Genomic DNA, 21,444 nt, shown 5'->3' on the forward strand with positions numbered 1-21,444 from the left:
TAAATTAAGTACAATTCTAATTTCTCACTCTCAAAACAACACTACTCTGAACTTACTTGCCTTATTGTTTCTTTTTTAAGAAAAAGAGAGAGAAAGAGAGAAAGAAAGAGAAAGTACAAGCAGGGGGAAGGGCAGAAGGAGAGGGAGAAGCAGACTCCCTGCTGAGCAGGGAGCCCAACTTGGGACTCAATCCCAGGAACTCCAGATCACAATCTGAGCCAAAGGCAGACACTTTACCCACTGAGCCACCCAGGCACCCCCTGCCTTATTGTGTTTTAAACAGTTTTTGTCTTCTGAAATCCTGTGAGGATTTAGAATTGACCATGTTGTGTCACATTTGAAATGAAGAAATATTAGACTGTAAATTTTGTCTGTATGATACTATAATGAATATATGCCATTGTATATTTGTCCAAATCCATAGAATGTAAACACCAAAATTGAACCATAAAGCAAACTATGGGCCTTGAATAATTATGGTATGTTGGTGTGGGTTCATTGATGGTAACGAATGTACTACTTTCGTGGGAGAGGCTGATAATTGGGGAATTTATGCATGTGTGAAGACACTTTTTCCCTAATTTTGCCATGAACCTAAAACTGCTCTGAAGCATTAAGCTTTGGAGCGATGGGTTGGCTCAGTCTATAGGGCATATGACTTGATCTCAGGGGCATGAGTTCAAGACCAACTTTGGGTGCAAAGTTTAGTTTAAAAACAAAAAACAAACCATTAATCTTAATTAAAAAAAATAATAATGGGGAAATAGAGTTCAGAGAGGTTCTGAGTTGTCTAATATCTCAAGGCTGGGAAGGGACAGGTCTGGAACAGGAACCCAGGACTTCGGGGTGCTTGCCCCTATTCTATACCATCTAAGTCAGTCTCTTCATTTCTCAGCTTAGCAAAGGATTGCAGTTCAGCAGAACGGAGTATCAGGGGATGACAAACATATGTGGAGTGATGGCCAAACAGAGCTGCCAAGTCTGGGTTAAGTAGGAAGAGTGCAGACTTATGATAACACAGTCAGGGGAGTTGTGAAATGCTCATGGACAGCAAGCCAAACTGGAATACCACAAGTCAAGGAGGGAGCAGCTCATGACAAGGCTGTAAGAACTCTGAATGCAGCTAGGAACTGAGAATGGGCACCACCCTACTCCCTAGTCCTCACAAAGTCCATCACGTGAAGAACTTGTTAACATGGAGTTCCCAGCCTCTGGTATGTGCCAATTTGATCACTAATACAGTGTTAGTAATCAGATTTGGGGAAAGTTTTTTTTTTTTTTTTAAGATTATTTATTTATTTGACAGAGAGAGAGAGAGAGAGAGAGAGGTCACAAGTAGGAAGAGAGGCAGGCGGGGGGGCGGGGAGCAGGCTCCCCGCTGAGCAGAGAGCCCCATGTGGGGCTCGATCCCAGGACCCTGAGACCATGACCTGAGCCGAAGGCAGAGGCTTAAACCACTGAGCCACCCAGGTGCCCCTGGGGAAATGTTTTTGAACAAATCTAATGAAACACATTAGCATTTAGCATGTAGCATTTAGCTACAATAAGGTTAAGTGGGCTACTTAAAACTCTAATCTCCTTTGCTCATTGGCAAAAAGGATGTTATCTTGGCAGAGAAACATTGGTATTGAAAGCAGATTGTCATTGGTCTTAAAACAATTACATTTATTATTATTTCATAAATGCAATTTATTTTGTAGAAGTAATCTTTAAAACATTAGGTCCACAGTGGAAATATAACAAAAGAGAATCTTCAAAGTGAATGAGTTCTAACTTTTCAACCAATTAATGCTGACTTTGCTCATTTAACCAATTTTCATTTATATAATTTTGCTTCATTTGGGTTTCCCTAAAACCAAAGACAGAGATGAGGACCTGTGAGCAGGAACTTATCTGTGAAGTGATGCCAGGAAGCAGGAGGGCGGGAGTTGGGAAGTTTCTAAGGAAAGGAGAAACACCAAAATAATGTTTGCTGATGGGTAGGTTTCTGCTGTGAGCAACTATGTCTTACTTTTACGAGGGACTTCTAAGGGACTGAGTAGGACATGGCTGTAGAGTTGTCCCATTAAGGCAACTTAGAATCAAAGATCCTGTTGATTACATTATAATTTATTAAACTGGGTTCCTGTGTTTGGATATTTAAATTAAGTACAATTCTAATTTCTCACTCTGAAAACAACACTACTCTGAACTTACTTGCCTTATTGTTTCTTTTTTTTTTTTTTTTTTTTTTTTTTTTTTTTTAAATTTTTTATTTTTTATAAACATATATTTTTTATATACATATATTTTTATCCCCAGGTCTGTGAATCACCAGGTTTACACACTTCACAGCACTCACCAAATCACATACCCTCCCCAATGTCCATAATCCCACCCCCTTCTCCCCAACCCCCTCCCCCCGGCAACCCTCAGTTTGTTTTGTGAGATTAAGAGTCATTTATGGTTTGTCTCCCTCCCAATCCCATCTTGTTTCATTTATTCTTCTACCCACTTAAGCCTCCATGTTGCATCACCACTTCCTCATATCAGGGAGATCATATGATAGTTGTTTCTTTTTAAAGATTTTATTTATTTATTTGTGAGAGAGAAAGAGAGAAAGAAAGAGAAAGTACAAGCAGGGGGAAGGGCATGGGAGTGTTTATTCATCAACTCCCAGCCTTACAGACTGCAGCTTCCTTCTGGGGGTCAGTCTACCCTCCAGTCTCCTGCCCCAGTGCTTCTGGGCTCTAGGATGGGATAAGCAGCCTTCTGTGGTCTCGAAGAAAGCCCTGAGGCCTAAACCAGTGTATGCCAGACATAAGCACTCAAGATGGGCATGGGAACTACATGGAACTGGCCATCACAGTCGCCCTGGAGTTAGGTGGGCTGAGAGCATGTGCTTCAGAGAACACCAGGGTATACACTTATTTCTTTCTTATCTAAACCTCTTTATTTCAAAACAAAATACATGCACACATGCCCTTGCAACAAGGACAAAGCTTTTTTTTTTTTTTTTTTTTTGGCTAGTACCAAAAAAAATCAATTTTTTAAAGATTTATTTTTAAAAAAGATTTTATTTATTTATTTGACAGAGAGGGATCACAAGTAGGCAGAGAGGCAGGCGGCAGGGGTGGGGGGGGGAGCAGGGTCCCTGCTGAGCAGAGAGCCCGATGTGGGGCTCGATCCCAGGACCCTGGGATCATGACCTGAGCTAAAGGCAGAGGCTTAACCCACTGAGCCACCCAGGTGCCCCAAGATGTATGTATGTATGTATGTATTTATTTATTTTGAGAAAGAGAGAGAGCGCACACACAAGCCGGGGGAAGGGCAAAGGAAGAGCAAGAGAAATCCTCCAGCAGACTCCTCACTGAGCCACTGAGCTCAGTCCCAGGACTCTGAACTAATGACTTGAGCCCAAATCAAGAGTTGAACGCTCAACTGACTGAGCCATCCAGCTGCCTCTGCAAATTAATTTTTTAAATGTTATGTTAAATTTAGTATGGGAATTAAAGACAAGAGAAACATTTATCGAGAACTTTTTAAAAAGATAATGTTTTTTTAGGGGGCACCTCAATGGCTCAGTCAGTTAAGTGGCTGCCTTCAGCTCAGGTCATGATCCCAGGGTCCTGGGATCGAGTCCCATATCAGGCTCCCTGCTCAGTGGGGAGCCTACTTCTCCCTCTCTCTCTGCTTATGTCTCTGCCTACTTGTGTTCTTTCTCCATCACTCTAATAATTAATAAAGTCTAGCTACTATTTTTTTTAAAGTAATGTCTACATCCAACACGGGTCTCAAATTTACAACCCTAAGATTGAGTCACATGCCTTAATGACTGAGCCAGCCAAGTGTCCCATCTAGATCATTTTTCACTCAGCATCCACTAAACTTTGACATTGTATTTTCACCCAAAGAACTCAAATGTAAAATTAGATAATGCTCTCAATGTCATTAGTTATTAGGGAAATGCAAATCAAAACCATGGTGTGATACTACTTCCTACCCATGGGATAGCTATAATAAAGAAGATGGACAGTAACGAGTGTTGGCAAGAATGTGAGGAGACTGGAATTCTCATACCTTACTGGTGGGAGTACAGAAAGTTACCACCACTATAGAAAATAGCTTAGCAGTTTCTTTTTCTTTCTTTCTTTTTTTTTTTTTTAAAGATTATTTATTTATTTATTTGACAGAGATCACAAGTAGGCAGAGAGAGAGAGGAGGAAGCAGGCTCCCCACTGAGCAGAGAGCTCGATGTGGGGCTCAATCCCAGGACCCTGGGATCATGACCTCAGCTGAAGGCAGAGGCTTTTTTTTTTTTTTAAAGATTTTATTTATTTATTTGACAGAGAGAGATCACGAGTAGGCAGAGAGGCAGGCAGAGAGAGAGAGGAGGAAGCAGGCTCCCGCTGAGCAGAGAGCCTGATGCGGGACTTGATCCCAGGACCCCGAGATCATGACCCGAGCCGAAGGCAGCGGCTTAACCCACTGAGCCACCCAGGCACCCTGAAGGCAGAGGCTTTAACCCAGTGAGCCACCCAGGCACCCCAGCTTAGCGGTTTCTTAAACTTATGTTTCCTATATGACTATCTAGCGATTCCACTAACTTTCTACACAAATGTTCACAGCAGCATTATTCATAATGGGCAAAATGGAAATGACCCCAAAAGTCCATCATCTGGTGAACGGATAAACAAAAATGCCCTATATCCATCCCATGGGATATTATTCAGCCATAAAAGGAATGACTTACTGATTCATGTAATAACATGAATGGACCTTGTAAATATGCTAAGTGAGAGAGGCCAGTCATGAAAGATCACGTATTATAGGATTCCATTTATGTGGAATGTCCAGAATAGGCAACCTCAGTCTCTCTGACACAAAGACCCTGTGTCTAGAGACAGAGGGCTATCTCTAGTGGTTGCCTGGGGCAAAGAGTAGAGATGGGTTTTAGAATACAACCCCCCTGGATTCAACATTATAAGCCTTGAAATCTTGGATCATGTGTTTAAAAACTCCTGTCTTCAGTGTCTTTGACTCTACAATGGAAATAAAAATGCCAACCCACTGTGGAGATTAAATTGAGAAATGTAATAAGGTGTCTGGCACAAGACACATTTAGTGAATGGTAACTATTATTACTACTACCACTATTGTTGTTGTTGTTGTTGTTGATAAAGAACACAGGGTGAGGAAGTACACAGGATAAGAGATACAAGGCTAAAATACATTAGAGAGTGGGCACAAAACTCTGAGCAGAGACCGTGTTAATAATTTGATCATGATAGGATATAAGGACTGCTTTAATTGGATGAACTATCAATCTCATAAAATGTGTTCAAAGACTATGGAGAACAATTAAAATTAGTATGGGGGAACTGAGGAAAGCATAAAGATAATTTCTACACAGTTTCAAGAGGGGCTTTGTGGACTTCATGGGTCTAACCTCAGCCTTGGAATTAAGAATTACTTTGCCAGGTAACTTTTTTTCTAAGTTATTTACTTACTTATTTCAGTAATCTCTACCCCCAAGGTGGGGCTTGAACTCACTATGCTGAGATAAGAGTCTGCTTGAACCAGCCAGGCGCCCCTGGTCAGGTAACTGTCCAGCTTGCACCTGGGCCAACTGACTAACACTTTCTGGTTTAGTCCACCTGGTTACACTAGACGTGTCATTATTATCTTGCTTATCTGGAAGATTTAAGGGACTTTCCCCAGGTCCCAGAGTTAGGAAGTGGCAGTGTCAGCCTTCAAACCAGTCTGTCTAAATTCAAAGCTCATGTTTTACAAGGGAAGAAGAGGTCCAAGGAGAGGGACGAAATGAAAACGAAGAGGAATCCTGAGGAAGACTGGCTGCTAATCTCTTGGCTTTCCCTTCAGATAGCCTCCCCCAGGACAGTGACTTTGCTTACCCCGGGCCTCATTCATATCAGGTTCAGGTGCACAGCTCCAGCAGGACTCCATTTACATGGAATTCACAGCCAGTGGAGGCAACCAGCTGCCCATGCCCAGCAGATGGTGTGGGAGCCAGCAAAGTGGCTTGCAAAAAGATCACAAGGTGAGTGTGTGTGGTGGGGCCCGGCAGCAGGAAAATGCAAGGAAAGGATGCTGGGATGAGATAGGCATGAACTGGAAATGTAGGAAAGGTCAGATCGCAGCGGTTGGGAAAGGGAAGGGAAAGATGGAGGTTGGGTTTGTCAGGAAAGGAGGGAAAAGGTAACTTTGGTAGAGGAAAGTTTCAGAGACAGTCACTTTGGGGAACATTGTATCTCCTAAGATAGCTGGGGCTCAGAGGAGCAGGGAGGGGACTGGGCCAGCAGTGAGTTGGGGGACTAACAGAGAGGAGGTGGAAGAAACCAGAGAAAAACCTTGCGTACTCTGCAGTTCTACTGAAACTCTCTGAGTTGTTTTTGCTGTAGATGCTGGGATGGAAAACGAAATAGGTTAGTGATTGGTCTTTTCACTTAAAAAAGAAATACTCAGGAAGTTTTGATGACTCAGTGATGAAAGTGATATTGTTTTGAAGTATGAAGCATATCAGGGGACTTTTCTTTTTGTAGGTGTATTTTTTTTTTTTCAGTGTTCGATTTTTCAAAAAAATTTTCTTTGGAAATGGAAACATTTTCCACCTCTGAGAGGTCTCAGTTCTGGAAGATGTTATATTTACCCACAAGTCAGCTCAGCGACAACGCTCTAGATTTCTCCTTTGATGTTGGATGCCTGGACTCTGAAAACTTCAGCTGACTTTTGGAGGCTATTCTCCTGTTATACTCATTATGGTTTTACAGCCTGACATGGTGTCACCAAGTCACCAAGTGAAACACTTGTAGACAAGGCTGGGCTCCAAATCCTAGAACTGACTTTTAGTCCCCAACTAAAAAGTCATCATAATATTTTAAAATTATGATAAACCCCAAATCATACCTGAAATTTCTCAGGAAGTCTGAGTTAGCCTTATGGATTTTAAATGAAAGGTGGATCTGTTCAAACCCATCTGAGAAGAGGTTTCCATGGTCGCTTATAACCCGATTATGCATTTAATAGTGTATTGATCATTGAACTTTTAAAAATATAGAGAGACACCACCAGACACCTTTAGAGCTTTCAGATCTAAACTAGCACCCCCAAACCACTTGCAAGCCAACATGCTTTCTCAGGTGTGTGAAACATGACACCAAGTTTGTGGGTGGATTGTAGTAAAGATTGTTAAGGAGGAAAACTCTTCATTGCACCACCATGCAGCAATTACACTAATAGTTCCCATCTGAATAATGCCTAGAAGTTTACACAGCTGTTGCACATGTACTTCCCGCTCACCCCTCATAATAAAGTAGTTATTAGCGGTGTACCTCTGGAGACTGAACAACAGAGTGAAACACAGTGGTTTCCAAACATTTTTGCAACCTAGCAAATTTTAATTAAAAAGACCTATGTATAAACACCAGTGGGCCCAAGGTACCCTTTACCCCCACCTTGTTGGAGCCAACCACTTCCAGAATGTTCTCTTAAGCACCACTTGAAGACCACCAGTGTCATTTGAAAAGAAATGTAAGTTTTGAATTTGAACAAGCCCAGTGTTGATGGAATGTGACTCAATATCCATATATAAGCTGGAGACTACTTTGGATGCATTATAGCACCTCTCCAATTCTCAGTTCCCAATTTGTAAAATGGAAATGATAAGGTTGCCGTGTTAAGTTTCTAACCTGAACGGTATCTTTGTCCCCTTAAGTGATTTGCTCAAAGTACTGAAAAACTATCTTGGAGAATCTAAATCTTCTGCCACCAAACTTAGGGCTTTTTCTACTCTATCTTATAACTACAGAGAGTGGAGGCCATAACAATGGCATGATGTCTTCTCTTCAAAAAACAAAGCAATGCAGTCTTATTGATAACGGTTCCCTTGAGAGAGAAGCAGAATGACAATAGGGAAGGAATGTTTTAAGTGTGTGTTCTCTGCCCGGATCTGAGACCCTTTGGATGAACTTGAAGAGTTCCATGAAACCCCTGAAATAATGGGCAAAAATTTCGGATGGGTGCTGGGTGACCTGGCTGGCTGAATCAGTAGAGCATGTACCTGTTGATCTCAGAGTCGAGTTCAAGACCCACATTGGGCATCAGCCTACTTAAAGAAAATATCAGATGTGTGCAGACATGCATATTTCTGGGGAGATGGTGTGTAACTTCAAAATTATCAAAAGTGTCCATAAAACAAGAGAAGTTTGGAACTTGTACACTAAGGAGTCCATGCCTTGATCGTGGATTTTGACGTGCCTTTTACAAAGCCAGAGGCTGTTGTCGGCTCTTCCAATCTGTCCCACAGAGGCCTGTGATTCCCAAACATTAACAAATTTAAGAACTATCTGTATATAATAGACAAATACAAATCTGACTGGGAATTAGATGATGTTAAGGGTTAATTTTTTTAGGTGCTATTAAATAAAACTTTTCAGATAATTAAATTATTAACATATGTGAATATTTTTCACCAAAAACACTGCTACCATTTAAGACGAAAGGTCTTGGTGGGCCCATTCAAAGATTCACTCTTATTTTATGGAAAAAGAGACTGGTAAAATATTCAATATAGAACAGACTAAAAACAAAGAAACAAACAAACAAAACTACAGTTCACTGGATCCTTGACTGACAGCCATTTCGGTGGCTCAGTAACTGGTTTTCAGAAAAGCTCTAGTCTCATTATGTTCATCAGAAAAGTGCTTAAGAATTTTAGCATGAATTAAATATATTTGCAGATGGTGGTTATGAATTCCATTATGCAAAAGTGTCTGTCTCTGACCTCGCTAGGACAACTCGTTTTTAGCTAATCTCCACACCCAACATGGGCCTCAAACTCATGATTCTTAGATTAAAAGTTGCATGCTCTATGGACTGAGCCAGCCAGGTGTCCCACAGGTTTTCAATTTAAGTGTGAGAGTGACATTGTCAACCTGCCTCCCCCCCCTTTTTTTAAAAATTAACATTTTGGTAAGTATTTATTGAAAACAATGGATTTTTTTTTCCCCCAAAAGTTTACTCTTAATTTAGGACAGAATGAGACAATTATGAGGTTGGAAGTACATACTTCATTTGTTTGTACTATTAATTTCTTTTTTATTTTTACCAAACTTTGTTCAGATAATATTGATATATAGCACTGTGTAAGTTGAAAGTGCACAACTTTGTATTTGATGTGTATTTGATTGTATGTATGTGAAGATTTCATATACCTACATATTGTGACATGATTACCATAATAGTTAGTTAAAACCTCTGTCATTTCACATAATTATAATTTTTTGCCTAATTACAACTTTTTGCCTGTGTAATGACGTTTAAGGTTGACTCTCGGATCTCCTAGTGGCTCTATCGGTTGGTTTCAGCTCAGGTCCTGATCTCAGGGTGGGGAGATCAAGACATGCCTTGGGCTCTGTGCTCAGCGGGGAGTCTGCCTGAGATTCTTTCTCTCCTTCTCTGCCCCCCACACCATGTGTTTGCGCTCTCTCTCTCTTTCAAATAAATGAATAAGTCTAAAAAAAAAAAGATGGACTCTTAGCAACTTTCAAGTATATAATACATATTATATGTATATAATAATAATAATAAGTATATAATACATACATATATGTATTATATGTATAATCACCATGTTGTACATTAAATCCCTAAAACTTATTCGTCTTATAACTGGAAGCTGGTACTTTTTGACCAATACTTCTTCATTCCCAGACCCCTCACCATTCCAGCCCCTGGCAACTACCACCATTCTACTCTCTGCTCCTCTGAGTTCAGCTGTGTTAGATTGAACAGATAAATGAGAATATACAATAGTTGTTCTTCTTTGTCAAATTTACTTTACTTAGCATAAAGCCCCCAAGGTCCATCCATGTTGTCACATATCATAGGATTTCCTCCTTTCTCATGGCCACGAGAAAGGAGGAAATCCATATAGATCACATTTTCTTTAACCACTCATCTGTTGACAGACAGATTGCCTCTGTATCTTGGCTGCTGTGAATGATTCTGCAGTAAACATAGGACTGCACAGACTTTTTCCAGATCCTATTTTCATTTCCAATTTCATTTCAATACCCAGAAGTGGGACTGCTGGCTCACATGGCATTTCTGTTTTTAGTGTTTTGAAGAATCTCCATACTGTTTTCAATAGTGGCTGTTATCAGCTCCCATTCCTACCAATAGCTCACAGAGGTTCCTTTTCTCCACGTCCTCACCAACATTTGTCTATACCTGTTGGCCATTTGTATGTCTTCTTTAGGAAAATGTCTGTTAAATTCCTTTTCTCATTTTTAAAAATTTAATTGCTTGGGGGGCACTGGGTGGCTCAGTGGGTTAAGCCTCTGCCTTCGGCTCAGGGTGTGATCCCAGGGTCCTGGGATGGAGCCCCGCATCAGGCTCTTTACTCAGCGGGGAGCCTGCTTCCCCCTCTCTCTCTGCCTGCCTCTCTGCCTACTTGTGATCTCTGTCTGTCAAATAAATAAATAAAATCTTAAAAAAAAATTTAATTGCCTGGTTTTCTTGCTATCGCATTGTATGTGTTCCTTAAGTATTTTGGATAGTGACCCCTTACCAGATAGGTAGCTTGCAAACATTTTCTCCTATTCCATAGGTTGCCTTTTCATTTTGTTGTTTCTTTTGCTGTACAGAAAATTGGGGGGTTTGATGTAATCCCATTTGCTTATTTTTGCTTTTGTGCTTGGGCTTTTGGTGTCATATCCAAAAAATCGCTGTGAAGATCAATGTCAAGGAGCTTTTTCCCTACTTTTTTCCTAGGAGTTTTATGGTTTTGGGTCTTATCTTTAAGCCTTTAATCCATTTCAAGTTAATTTTTATGAATGGTACAAAATAGGGTTTGATTTTATTCTTTTGCATGTGATTATCCAGCTTACTCAACACCATTTATTGAAGAGCACATCCTTTCCCTTTTGAGTATTCTTGGCTTTCTTGTCAAATGTTAGTTGACTATTTAGGCAATGGTTTATTTCGGGGGCTCCCAACTCTGTTCTATTGGTTTATGTGCCTGTTTTTATGCTAGTGCCATACTGTTTTGATAACTGGCTTTGTGATATAGTTTGAAATCAGGAAAAGCAATGCCTCCAGCTTTATTCTTTTTTCTCAGGATTGCTTTGGCTATTCATAGTTTTTTGTAATCTCATATGAATTTTATTTTATTTTATTTTATTTTTAAAGATCTTATTTATTTATTTGACAGAGAGAGATCACAAGTAGGCAGAGAGGCAGGCAGAGTGAGAGGAGGAAGCAGGCTTGCCGCTGAGCAGAGAGCCCGATGTGGGGCTCGATCCCAGGACCCTGAGATCATGACCTGAGCTGAAGGCAGAGGCTTATAATCCATTGAGCCACCCAGGTGCCCCTCTCATATGAATTTTAGAATTTTTGTTCTATTTCTGTGAAAAATGCCGTTGGAATTTTGATAGAAAATGCATTATATCTATAGATGACTTTGAGTAGTATAGAGATTTCAATATTATTAATTCTTCTGACCCAGTAACATGAGATTTACTTGTGTTTTCCTCAGTTTCTTTCATCAAAATCTTATAGTTTTCAGGGTACAGATCTTTCTTCTCCTTCGTTAAATTTATTCCTTAGGAGTTTTATTGTTCCTGATGCTATGTAAATGGAAGTGTTCTCTTTTTCAGGTATTTTGTTGATAGTGTATAGAAATACAATTGATTTTTGATTTTGGGCTTGGTATATATATGGCTTTCATTATGTTGAGGTATATTCTTTCTATACCAATTTGTTGAAAAAAAATTTTTTTTAAATTTATTTGACACAGAAAGAGAGAACACAAGAAGGCAGAGAAGCAGGCGGGGGCGGGGCGGGGAGCAGGCTCCCTGCTGAGCAGAAAGCCTGATGTGGGGCTTGATTCCAGGACCTCTGAGATCATGACCAGAGCCAAAGGGGCAGAGGCTTAACCCACAGAGCCACCCAGGTGCCCTGAGAATATATTTTTTATCATGAAAGGATGTTGTAATTTGTCAAATGCTTTTTCTGTATCTATTGAGATGATCATATGATATTTATCTTGCATTTTATAATGCAATATATACCATTTATTGATCTGGGTATGTTGAGCCATCCTTGCATTCCAGAGATAAATCTCACTTGATTGTGGTGTCTGATACATTTAATGGACTATTGAATTTGATTTGCTCTGTATTTTGTGGACAATTTTTGCATCTATATTTATCAGATATTGGTCTGTTGTTTTGGGTTTTGTTTGTTTGTTTGTCTTTGTTTGTTTCGTAGAGTCCTTATGTAGCTGGCTTCATAAAAAGGAGTTTAGGAATGTTCACTCCTCTTTAACTTTTTGAAAGAATTTAAGAGGGATTTGCATTAATTCTTTTAAAAAGTTTGATAGAATTCATCAGTAAAACCATCTTGTCCTGGGCTTTTCTTTATTGGGAGGTTTTTGTATTATGACTCAATCCCCTTACTCATTATTGATCTGTTCAATGAATTTTCTATTTCTTCATGGTTCAGTTTTGGTATGTTTCCAAGCATTTCTAACCTAACTACTTCTTCCAGACTACCCAATTTGTTATATTTCCCTGTTTTTAAGTAATAAAAGAAATTTAGAATAGTTTTAGGTTTACCAAAATATTGCAAAGACAGTACAGAGTTCCTACATATCCCAGACCCAGTTTTCCCTATTTTGACATCTTACATTACTCTGATACATTTGTTGCAATTAAGGAACCAATATTGGCACAATACTATTAACTAAACTATGTGCATTATTTGAATTTTACTAGTGTCGTTCTCATATCATATTGGGGTGCATTCAATCAACATGACTTATCACTGATGATGTTAACTTTGATTACTTGGCTAAGGTAGTGTTTGTTGCTTGCTAGACTTTTCCACTGTGAGTTACTCCATACATTATTTCCATACACTATTCTTTGGAAAAAAGTCAATAAGCACAGTCCACACTCACCCTCCCTAAAAGCATTTTTAGCTACATACTGAAATATTTAGAGATGAAATAACATGATATTAAATATTTGTTTTAAAATATTTTAGCAGGGGTACCTGGGTGGCTCAGTCCGTTAAGCTTCTGACTCTTGATTTTGGCTCAGATCATGATCTCAGTGTCCTGGGATTGAGCCCCACACTGGGCTCCCTGCTCAATGAGGTGTCTGCTTCTCCCTCTACTCCTCCCCCCCACTTGTGCTTTCTCTTGTTCACTCTCTCTCTCTCTCAAATAAATAAAATCTTTTTAAAAAATAAAAGAAAAATTTTAACAAAGAAAGAAAACCAGAGAGGGGAGATAGATAAAATTAACTGTGGTGATATACCTATGACTACAGGAGCAGGCAATGTATATACTAGAAGACAAAGAATTTTCAACAATTTTGGGGGTCTCCTTCATTGAGAGATCACCTACAATATGTATAATGTCTAGAATATCAGCTTTAGGATCCTATTTTTTTCTTCATAAACTGGACCTGTCCCTGAATTCCTCTCACCCCTCTTATCTCTTCTGACTCTTGTGCATTTAACCTAATAAGTTTAACCTAATAAATTATGTTTATTAAATTGTATTTTATCTCCTGTTAGTATGGACTAAATGTTTGTGTTATCCCCCTCAACTCCAAATCATATGTTAAAATGCTAACCCCCAAGGTGATAGTATTTGAAGGTTGGGTCTTTTGGGAGGTGATTAGGTTATGAGGATGGGACTCTCATGATTACAATTTGTGCCCTTAGAAAAGATCCCAGAGGGTGCCTGGGTGGCTCAGTGGGTTGGGCCGCTGCCTTCGGGCTCAGGTCATGATCTCAGGGTCCCGGGATCGAGTCCCACATCGGGCTCTCTGCTCAGCAGGGGGCCTGCTTCCCTTCCTCTCTCTCTCTGCCTGCCTCTCTGCCTACTTGTGATCTCTGTCAAATAAATAAATAAAATCTTTAAAAAAAAAAAAAAGAAAAAAAGAAAAGATCCCAGAGAACTAGTTTGCCCCTTCTGCCTTTTGAGGGACACAGTAAAAAGACAGCTGTCTATGAGGAAGCAGGGTCTCACCAGATGCTGAATCAGCCAATACCTTGGTCTTGGTCTTCCCAACCTCTAAAACTATGAGAAATAAATTCCTGTTATGTCTAAACCACCCAGTGTATGATAATTTGTTTTAGCAGCCCAAACAGACCAAGATACCTGCAAAGCATAATTTACTCCCATTATTCCTTTGGTTTAACGAAGTAAGGTTCTTGTCCATCCAAGATGTTCAATAAATATTTGGAAATGAGGGGGAAAATCACCTGGAAAGGTATTTGTTTCAAGGTGAAAATTCCTGAACCCTGCTCCCCCAAGATTCTGGGACTCCACATGTTAATTAAGCTCTGTCTTCGTGTTTGATGTAAGTGCTTCCTAGACCATTCTTTTAGAAATGCTACCTAAATTATAAAGGCAAAGACCATCTTGATGATCCTTATATTTAATACATGTTTCTGATGAATGGATACACTAATGAGTGAATGAATTTATACTCTTTGTGAATGGAAGAGAAAAATGGATCACAACTAATTTTTATTTTCAGCTTTTGACACAGTCTTAGCTGTAGGTCACTTGCTTTGCTCTCAAAATCCACTAGTCATGCAAAATCATAACAAGTATAAAAAAATGATGACTTAAAAGGACTTAAAAGGACTTGCACCAAGTTTTCTGGTTTCAGTGTGGCTAGTTCTGTCCACCTTTACCAGCTTCTTCATTACACTGACTTATTGTTTAATTTTATAACCCCACCTTTATCATGGACATTACACAAGGCGCTAGAGAAATAGAGCTGGATGAGGAAAATTCCCAGTGCTCGATGGCTCCATGGTGGAAAAGAAAACCAACCACTGCACTACAGTGTTCTAAATGTACTAAGAGAGAGAACACATTTTCCAGTGTAGACTTTACAACTCACTCCGTGTAACTGCATGCACAGAGGGTGTTAAATCTCTAGAAATGCTCAGCCTCTACCTTTTGTGGCCAAGGGATCAAAACAACTACCCCATTCCTCATTTTGTTGCCTAGGGTTTGTGGCTTAAAGATCCCACTCAGACAAGTTTTTTGCCTCCAATTTCCGCTCTTCCTCCCACACTCGTGCCAGTACCAGGTATGGCAAACCTACTCATTTAGCTGGGAGCTCTCAGGCAGCCCACACATTAAGGTGAATATGATAAGTTAAATACATCAGTTATATACTTTACAGTTTCCTTAAGATAAAAAGCACAACGCAAGTAGATAGTACTTTAAATGTCTGGGGAGCAATATGGTATAGTAGAAGGAACAGAGATTCAGGACTCTAAGAGGAAACCGTACAATAAAAACACAGACTTGCTTTTTTCCTTTTTCTTTTTCCTCTTTTTTTGCACAAAGCTTTCAGTCCCCAGAGCCCTTTCCTGTATTAACTCTGTGACATTAAGCAAGTCGTAGAGTCTCTGGACCTTGGTTTCCTTATCTGTAAAATGAGAGGGTTGGACCCAGGTTATCTCTAATGTTCCTTCCAGCTTGAAAAGTCTGATAAGAGCTATTATCTACCCTATGACTTCATGTAAAGATCCAGCTGGACGACTCCTCCCCTCTCCTAGCTCTGGGTTAATCTATGGGGTTATGCCATTTAAATACAGGGACATGAAATGAAAACCTGAAAAGCTGTGTACATTGGGACATGAGGAGCTTAGACTCTAAAACTGAAAAAGATATAGTCCTATAGAAAAGTTATATAGAAAAAGTGGAAACTAAGTGAGGGTTGCCGGGTTGGCTTAGTTAAGAGGAGTGTGCAACTCCTGATTTTGACATTTTGAGTTTGAGACCCATGTGGAGTATAGAGATTACTGAAAATAAATAAAATTTAAAGAAAAAAAGGAAGGGGCACCTGGGTGGCTCAGTGGGTTAAGCCTCTGCCTTTGGCTCAGGTTATATCTCAGGGTGCTGGGATGGAGCCCCGCAACAGACTCTCTGCTCTGCAGGGAGCCTGCTTCCTCCTCTCTTTGCCTGCCTCTCTGCCTACTTGTGATCTGTCTCTGCCAAAGAAATAAATAAAATCTTAAAAAAAAAAAAAAAGGAAAAGAAAAAGTAGAATAGCTAGCAGGGGGCAAAGCAAGCAGCATAGGCTTTTGACATGGTCTGGACGGGTCTGATGGTCCTTTCATCATTTCTATTATAGTATGTTTGGTCACTGACCAACAATGTAAAGAATGCTTACAGTTGCAAGACACTAGATTAGGTCCTAAAAATACTGAGGGAAAAGTAAGCTGAAAATTCCATTATTTGGCTAGAATATTAATTAAAACTGCTTCAGGATTTAAAAAGATCAAAAAACTTCTTAAAAAGATGATAATTCAACTTTTATTTTTTTCCAATATTTATTAAATTCATTAGTGAATATATGGTATAATAACAAAGTTTTATAATAAATATTGGAGGATTACAGCTGCATATTAAACTTTCTATACATATTTGCTGTTAGGAATTTCCCAAAGAATAAAAACAGAAAATACTGTTTTGAAAGGCCTTGCCAAATTTTTAGTAAAAATAGTTTTCTGTTTTTGGGGAAAGTGAAATAATGGTATTTTAGATAAAGTATTGTGTTTGTCTTTGGGCTTAAATGGTGCTAGATAATTATGAAAATTGTTCTGTACCCATTTAATACAAAAGAGATGTAGTCACTTGGCATTTTTATTTCAAGGGTAAATAAGGTTAAAAAAAAAAACTATCTGTCTCTCTATCAGAAACAAAAAATGAGAACTATAAAACAACTGTATTGTTTTTCTTTTTCTACTTTGGGATTTGATCTCAGGCTGGTAACTTCAGGGACCATGGTCTTCACCTTAAATCAAACTGTATAGAATGCAGTAAATTAAACTTCGGACTCCTAAATACTTTGAGGTCCAACTTGGAAAGGGAAGGAAGTAAGAGTGAGAGGAAAATCAATTGCAAAAAAACAAAATAACAAACGCTACCAATGAACAGAAATGGAGTCTGTGTGGCTGAAACCAGTGGTAATGTACAGTGAAGACGATGAGAAAGCTAGAAGAATTGGGTTTATAATTGTGCAAAAGGAAATTAGAATTTTATTTTCTAAGGAAGAGCTGTTTAAGATGATGATAAATTTCTGGTTGGGTGCCTGGAAGTAAGTTTAGTATGATGAGAGACAAATTTTCTTGAAGAAACTCCAAGAATTGTGAATTATGTATTTAGATAAATCTGTGGCATGAATACTGAAAGCTCCCAATGAGGTGGTCTGAGTGTGTGGTATCTATGATTGCTGCCTTTGGAAAGTGTCAAACTTTACCTTGTGGCCACATCAAATTTTGTCCATTTCCTATGGCAGATTTGGAAAGCATGTGTATTCTTAGTTTACTGTGCTTGTTTTGCTTTGCTTTCACCTACTCTGAGAGCTTCTGTCTTTTAATAAGGAAACTTAAATATTTACACTTAGTCTGATATGTTTGTGATTATGCCTGCTAAATTATTCTTTGGTTGCAAAGCAACAGCAGAAACCAACTCTGGTTAACATGAACAAAAGGCAAAGATATTGACTACAGAAAACTATTAGTAAGGCTGGAAGCATGCAGTAGGTCTTAGTTTCCAAAAATACTGCAACAACTTCTATCTCACATGCCTTTCTTTAATGTGACTTGGACTTGGACACTCCTTACATCAAAAGATGGGAAATATGTGTCTTCCCCTTGAATTTTGGTAGATTTGTGACAATGGCAGAATTAAAATCACATAACTTCTGAGGCTAGATCATAAAAGGTGATACAACTTTTATCTGGTTTTCATGGGATGCTTGTTCTTAAAATTCAGCCACCATGCCAAGAAGACCCAACACCCCACGGAAAGACTAACCTGGAGAGGAACCAAAATTTCCAGCCATCAGCTTTGGCTGAACACTCAGCAGGTAGCCAGCACCAAACTTACTACGTGAGTGAGTGAGTCATTGTGAAAGCAGGTCCTCCAGCCCTAGCTGATGGTCTTTGGAGCACACAAGCCTTTTCCATCAAACCCTGCCCAGATTACAGATTTGTGAGCTAAAGAGATTAATTGCTGTTTTATTCATTAAGTTTTTGGGTGACTTGTTGCACAGCAATAGATAACTAGCACAGAAAACTAAGCTTAAAAATGGGCAGGAAACAAGGCAATTTCTGAGAAATAGGAAGGAGAAATGGTTAATATCTATGGGTAGGATACCACATATGGAAGGAATGACCACTAATCATTTTCATTCTTCCCATTCTTCCTAACTTCTAGGATTCTGTGCAGGGGAATTAGTTCTGATTTCAGATTCTGACTCACACTTTGGGCAGAAAACCTAAGAAATAGCCCCAGTAAAATTAACACAAACATAGTGGCTTTAAGCAACACAAATTTATTATCTGACAGTCTGCAGGTCAGAAACCCAAAATAGATCTCACAGGGCTAAAATTAAGGTGTCAGCAAGGGCTGTACCTCTTTCTGGAGGCTTTAGGGGAGAATTTTTTTCCCTTTACAGCATATACAGATGTCTGCATTCCTTGGCTTTTGGCACCTTCCTTCAAAGGCAGTAATGTTGCATTTCTCTTTGCTTTTCTTCTACAGCACATCTTCCTCTATGACTCCTTTTCTGCCTCCTTTTACTGTTAGGCAACCTTGTTATTACAGTGGACTTATCTTGATCATTTAGAATAATCTTCTCATTTAAATTCCTTAACTTAATCACATCTGCAAAGTTCCTCTGGCCTTCAAAGATAACATATTTGTAGGTTCTGGGGACTGGAACACAGACATCTTTGTGGGGCTATCAGTTTACCTAACATAGTATACAAAATAAGAATGGATACTGAGTAGGCCTGCCACTCTGAAAACACACCCTTTACACTAGTCAATCTCAATGGTTTATATTTTCTTCTTCATTTTATTAAATTTATCAAACTGTCCTTTTCCCCCTTTTGTCCCCCACTTAACTAGCTTGTAACTTAAATATCTGATTTATTGGCTTTTTAAAAAAAATATTTTATTTATTTGTTTGAGAGAGAGAGAGAAAAAGTGAGCATGAGCTGGGGGTGAGGGGAGGAGCAGAGGAAGAGAGAGAGGCAGAACCCCCACTGAACAGAGAGCCTGATGTGGGACTTGATCCCAGGACCCTGAGATCATGACCCGAGCCAAAGCCAGACAGTTAACTGACTGAGCCACCCAGGCACGTCTTAAAAATCGAATTTATATTTGCCTATGTGGTGACCCTTATATTTATTATGCATAATTGTCTTACATTTTTCTGTGTGTATTTAGAGATTGTACATAACTACATCTCCAGAAAAGATAAAAATCTTCTCATGGTTCTCTCTCTCTCCCTTCCTTTTCCCCTCAAGATAAGATAATTTTAGTTACAGGTGATCATTATTTCATTTTTACTTTATGAATCAGCAAAGGGAATTTTTTAAATTTTCTGTAACAAGAAGTATTTGGTTACAAATAACAGAATACCCAACTAAAGGTGGCTTAAATAAATTGAGACTTATTATGTCACATAAGAAGAAGGTCAGACATCTTGTTCCTGGATTAGTTAACTTAGTGACTAATTTAATGATGTCATTAAGGATCTAGATACCAATCATCTTTTGCTTTCATTCCCAAGCTCATCCTGACATGGCAGGAAGATGGCTGCTAAAGCTCTAGCAATTATATCCACACACACCCATATCTAAAGACAATGTATTTGTTATCTATTACTGTGTAACAAATCAAGTGGCTTAAAAGAACAGTGAAATTTATCATCGTTCATGGTTTCTGTGGGTCAGGGATTTGCAAGCAGCTTGAATGAACTGTTGTAGCTCAGGGCCTCTCAGGAAATGGTGGTCAGAGCCAGCTGAAACTGAAGTCGTCTGAGGGCTCGGTTGGGCTGGAACATCCATCTCAAGGCAGCTCACTCCAAAGCTTAAGTTGCATACACTGTCCACAGAATGTGGTGACTGGCACCCCTACAGCAGTGGCTGTCGACTGGGGATGATCTTGCCTGCCAGGGGACATCTAGCAATGTCTGGACATATTTTGGGCTGTCATAACTGGGAAGGCAGTTAGTGGGTAGGAATGCTGTTAACCATCCTATACTGTCCAGGGTAGCCCCCTACAATAAGAGTTATCAGACCCAAAGTGTCAATAGTGTTGACGTGAAGAACCCTGGTGTTTGAGCTGTGAACCAAGAGAACAAAACAAAAGCTGAAATGCCTCTTATTACCCAGCTTTGGTAGTCTTCTGTATTCTGTGTTAGAGAGCCCTACACAAGGGTGTAAATACCAGGAGGTGAGGCTTGTTGGAAGCCATCTTGGAGAACGGTTACCACAGGCGCAAAGCTGTTCCTGGCCTTTTCCTATTCTCTTTGGTTCCTTTTCTTTTTTCAATTTTCAAAGAGGAAAATAATTTTTATAACCCCCACCAGACTTCTCTTCACTTCCCTTAAGTCAGTGTTGAAAGATATGTCTGTGCCCACGGCAATCATTAGGGCAAGGAATAGAAAATTATATGATGATTTTAGACCAGTTAATACTGTCTCCCTCTGGTACTAAGGAGAGCTCATATTCTTTTTTTTTTCTTTTAAAGATTTATTTATTTATTTGACAGACAGAGATCACAAAAAGGCAGAGAGAGAGAGAGAGAGAGAGAGAGAGCAGGCTCCCCGCTGAGCAGAAAGCTGATGCGGGGCTCGATCCCAGGACCCCAAGATCATGACCCAAGCCTAAGGCAGAGACTCAATCCATTGAGCCACCCAGCAGCCCCGAGCTCATATTCTTTAAATACATGGAGGGTAAATTCTCAAACTCGGAGTTTTGCTAGTGAGGAAGAAAGAGAATGATTTTGTATGAGTCATACATAGGGTTTGCTGTCTTTGCTTCCCATTATCCTTTGCATGATATATTTTGCTTTTGGATTCACTTTTCTCTTTGGTGAAATACATTTTCCAATAATAATTTAAGAAATAACCAACCAGGGTGCCTGGGTGGCTCAGTCAGTTGAGCATCTGCCTTCTGCTCAAGTTGTGATCCCAGGGTCCTGGGATCGATCGAGTCCAGCACTGGGCTTCCTGCTCAGTGAGGAGCCTGCTTCTCCCCCTCTCTCTGCCTGCCGCTCTGCCTACTTGTAGTCTTTCTCTCTCTGTCAAATAAATAAATAAAATCTAAAAAAAAAAAAAAACAAAAACCAACCATTTAAATCCCTCAGTCTCTGAAAATATGTGATTATTTTGTACTTTCTCAAATGCTAATTTAGTTGGGTAAAGACTTCTACATTAGAATACTTTGTCCCATTATCCCATATGTTAGAATGATTTGTCTCAGCATCCATTGTTGGTGATGAAAAATAGGTGAGCTGGTTAGAATTTCCTTATCCTTGATGTTCTGAAATTCTATCATGATGTGTTCAAGTGTGGTATTTTTTTACTTATGTACTGAATGGGAGCT

This window comes from Mustela lutreola, chromosome 2, assembly GCF_030435805.1.
Source record: "Mustela lutreola isolate mMusLut2 chromosome 2, mMusLut2.pri, whole genome shotgun sequence".
Taxonomy (NCBI): Eukaryota; Metazoa; Chordata; class Mammalia; order Carnivora; family Mustelidae; genus Mustela; species Mustela lutreola.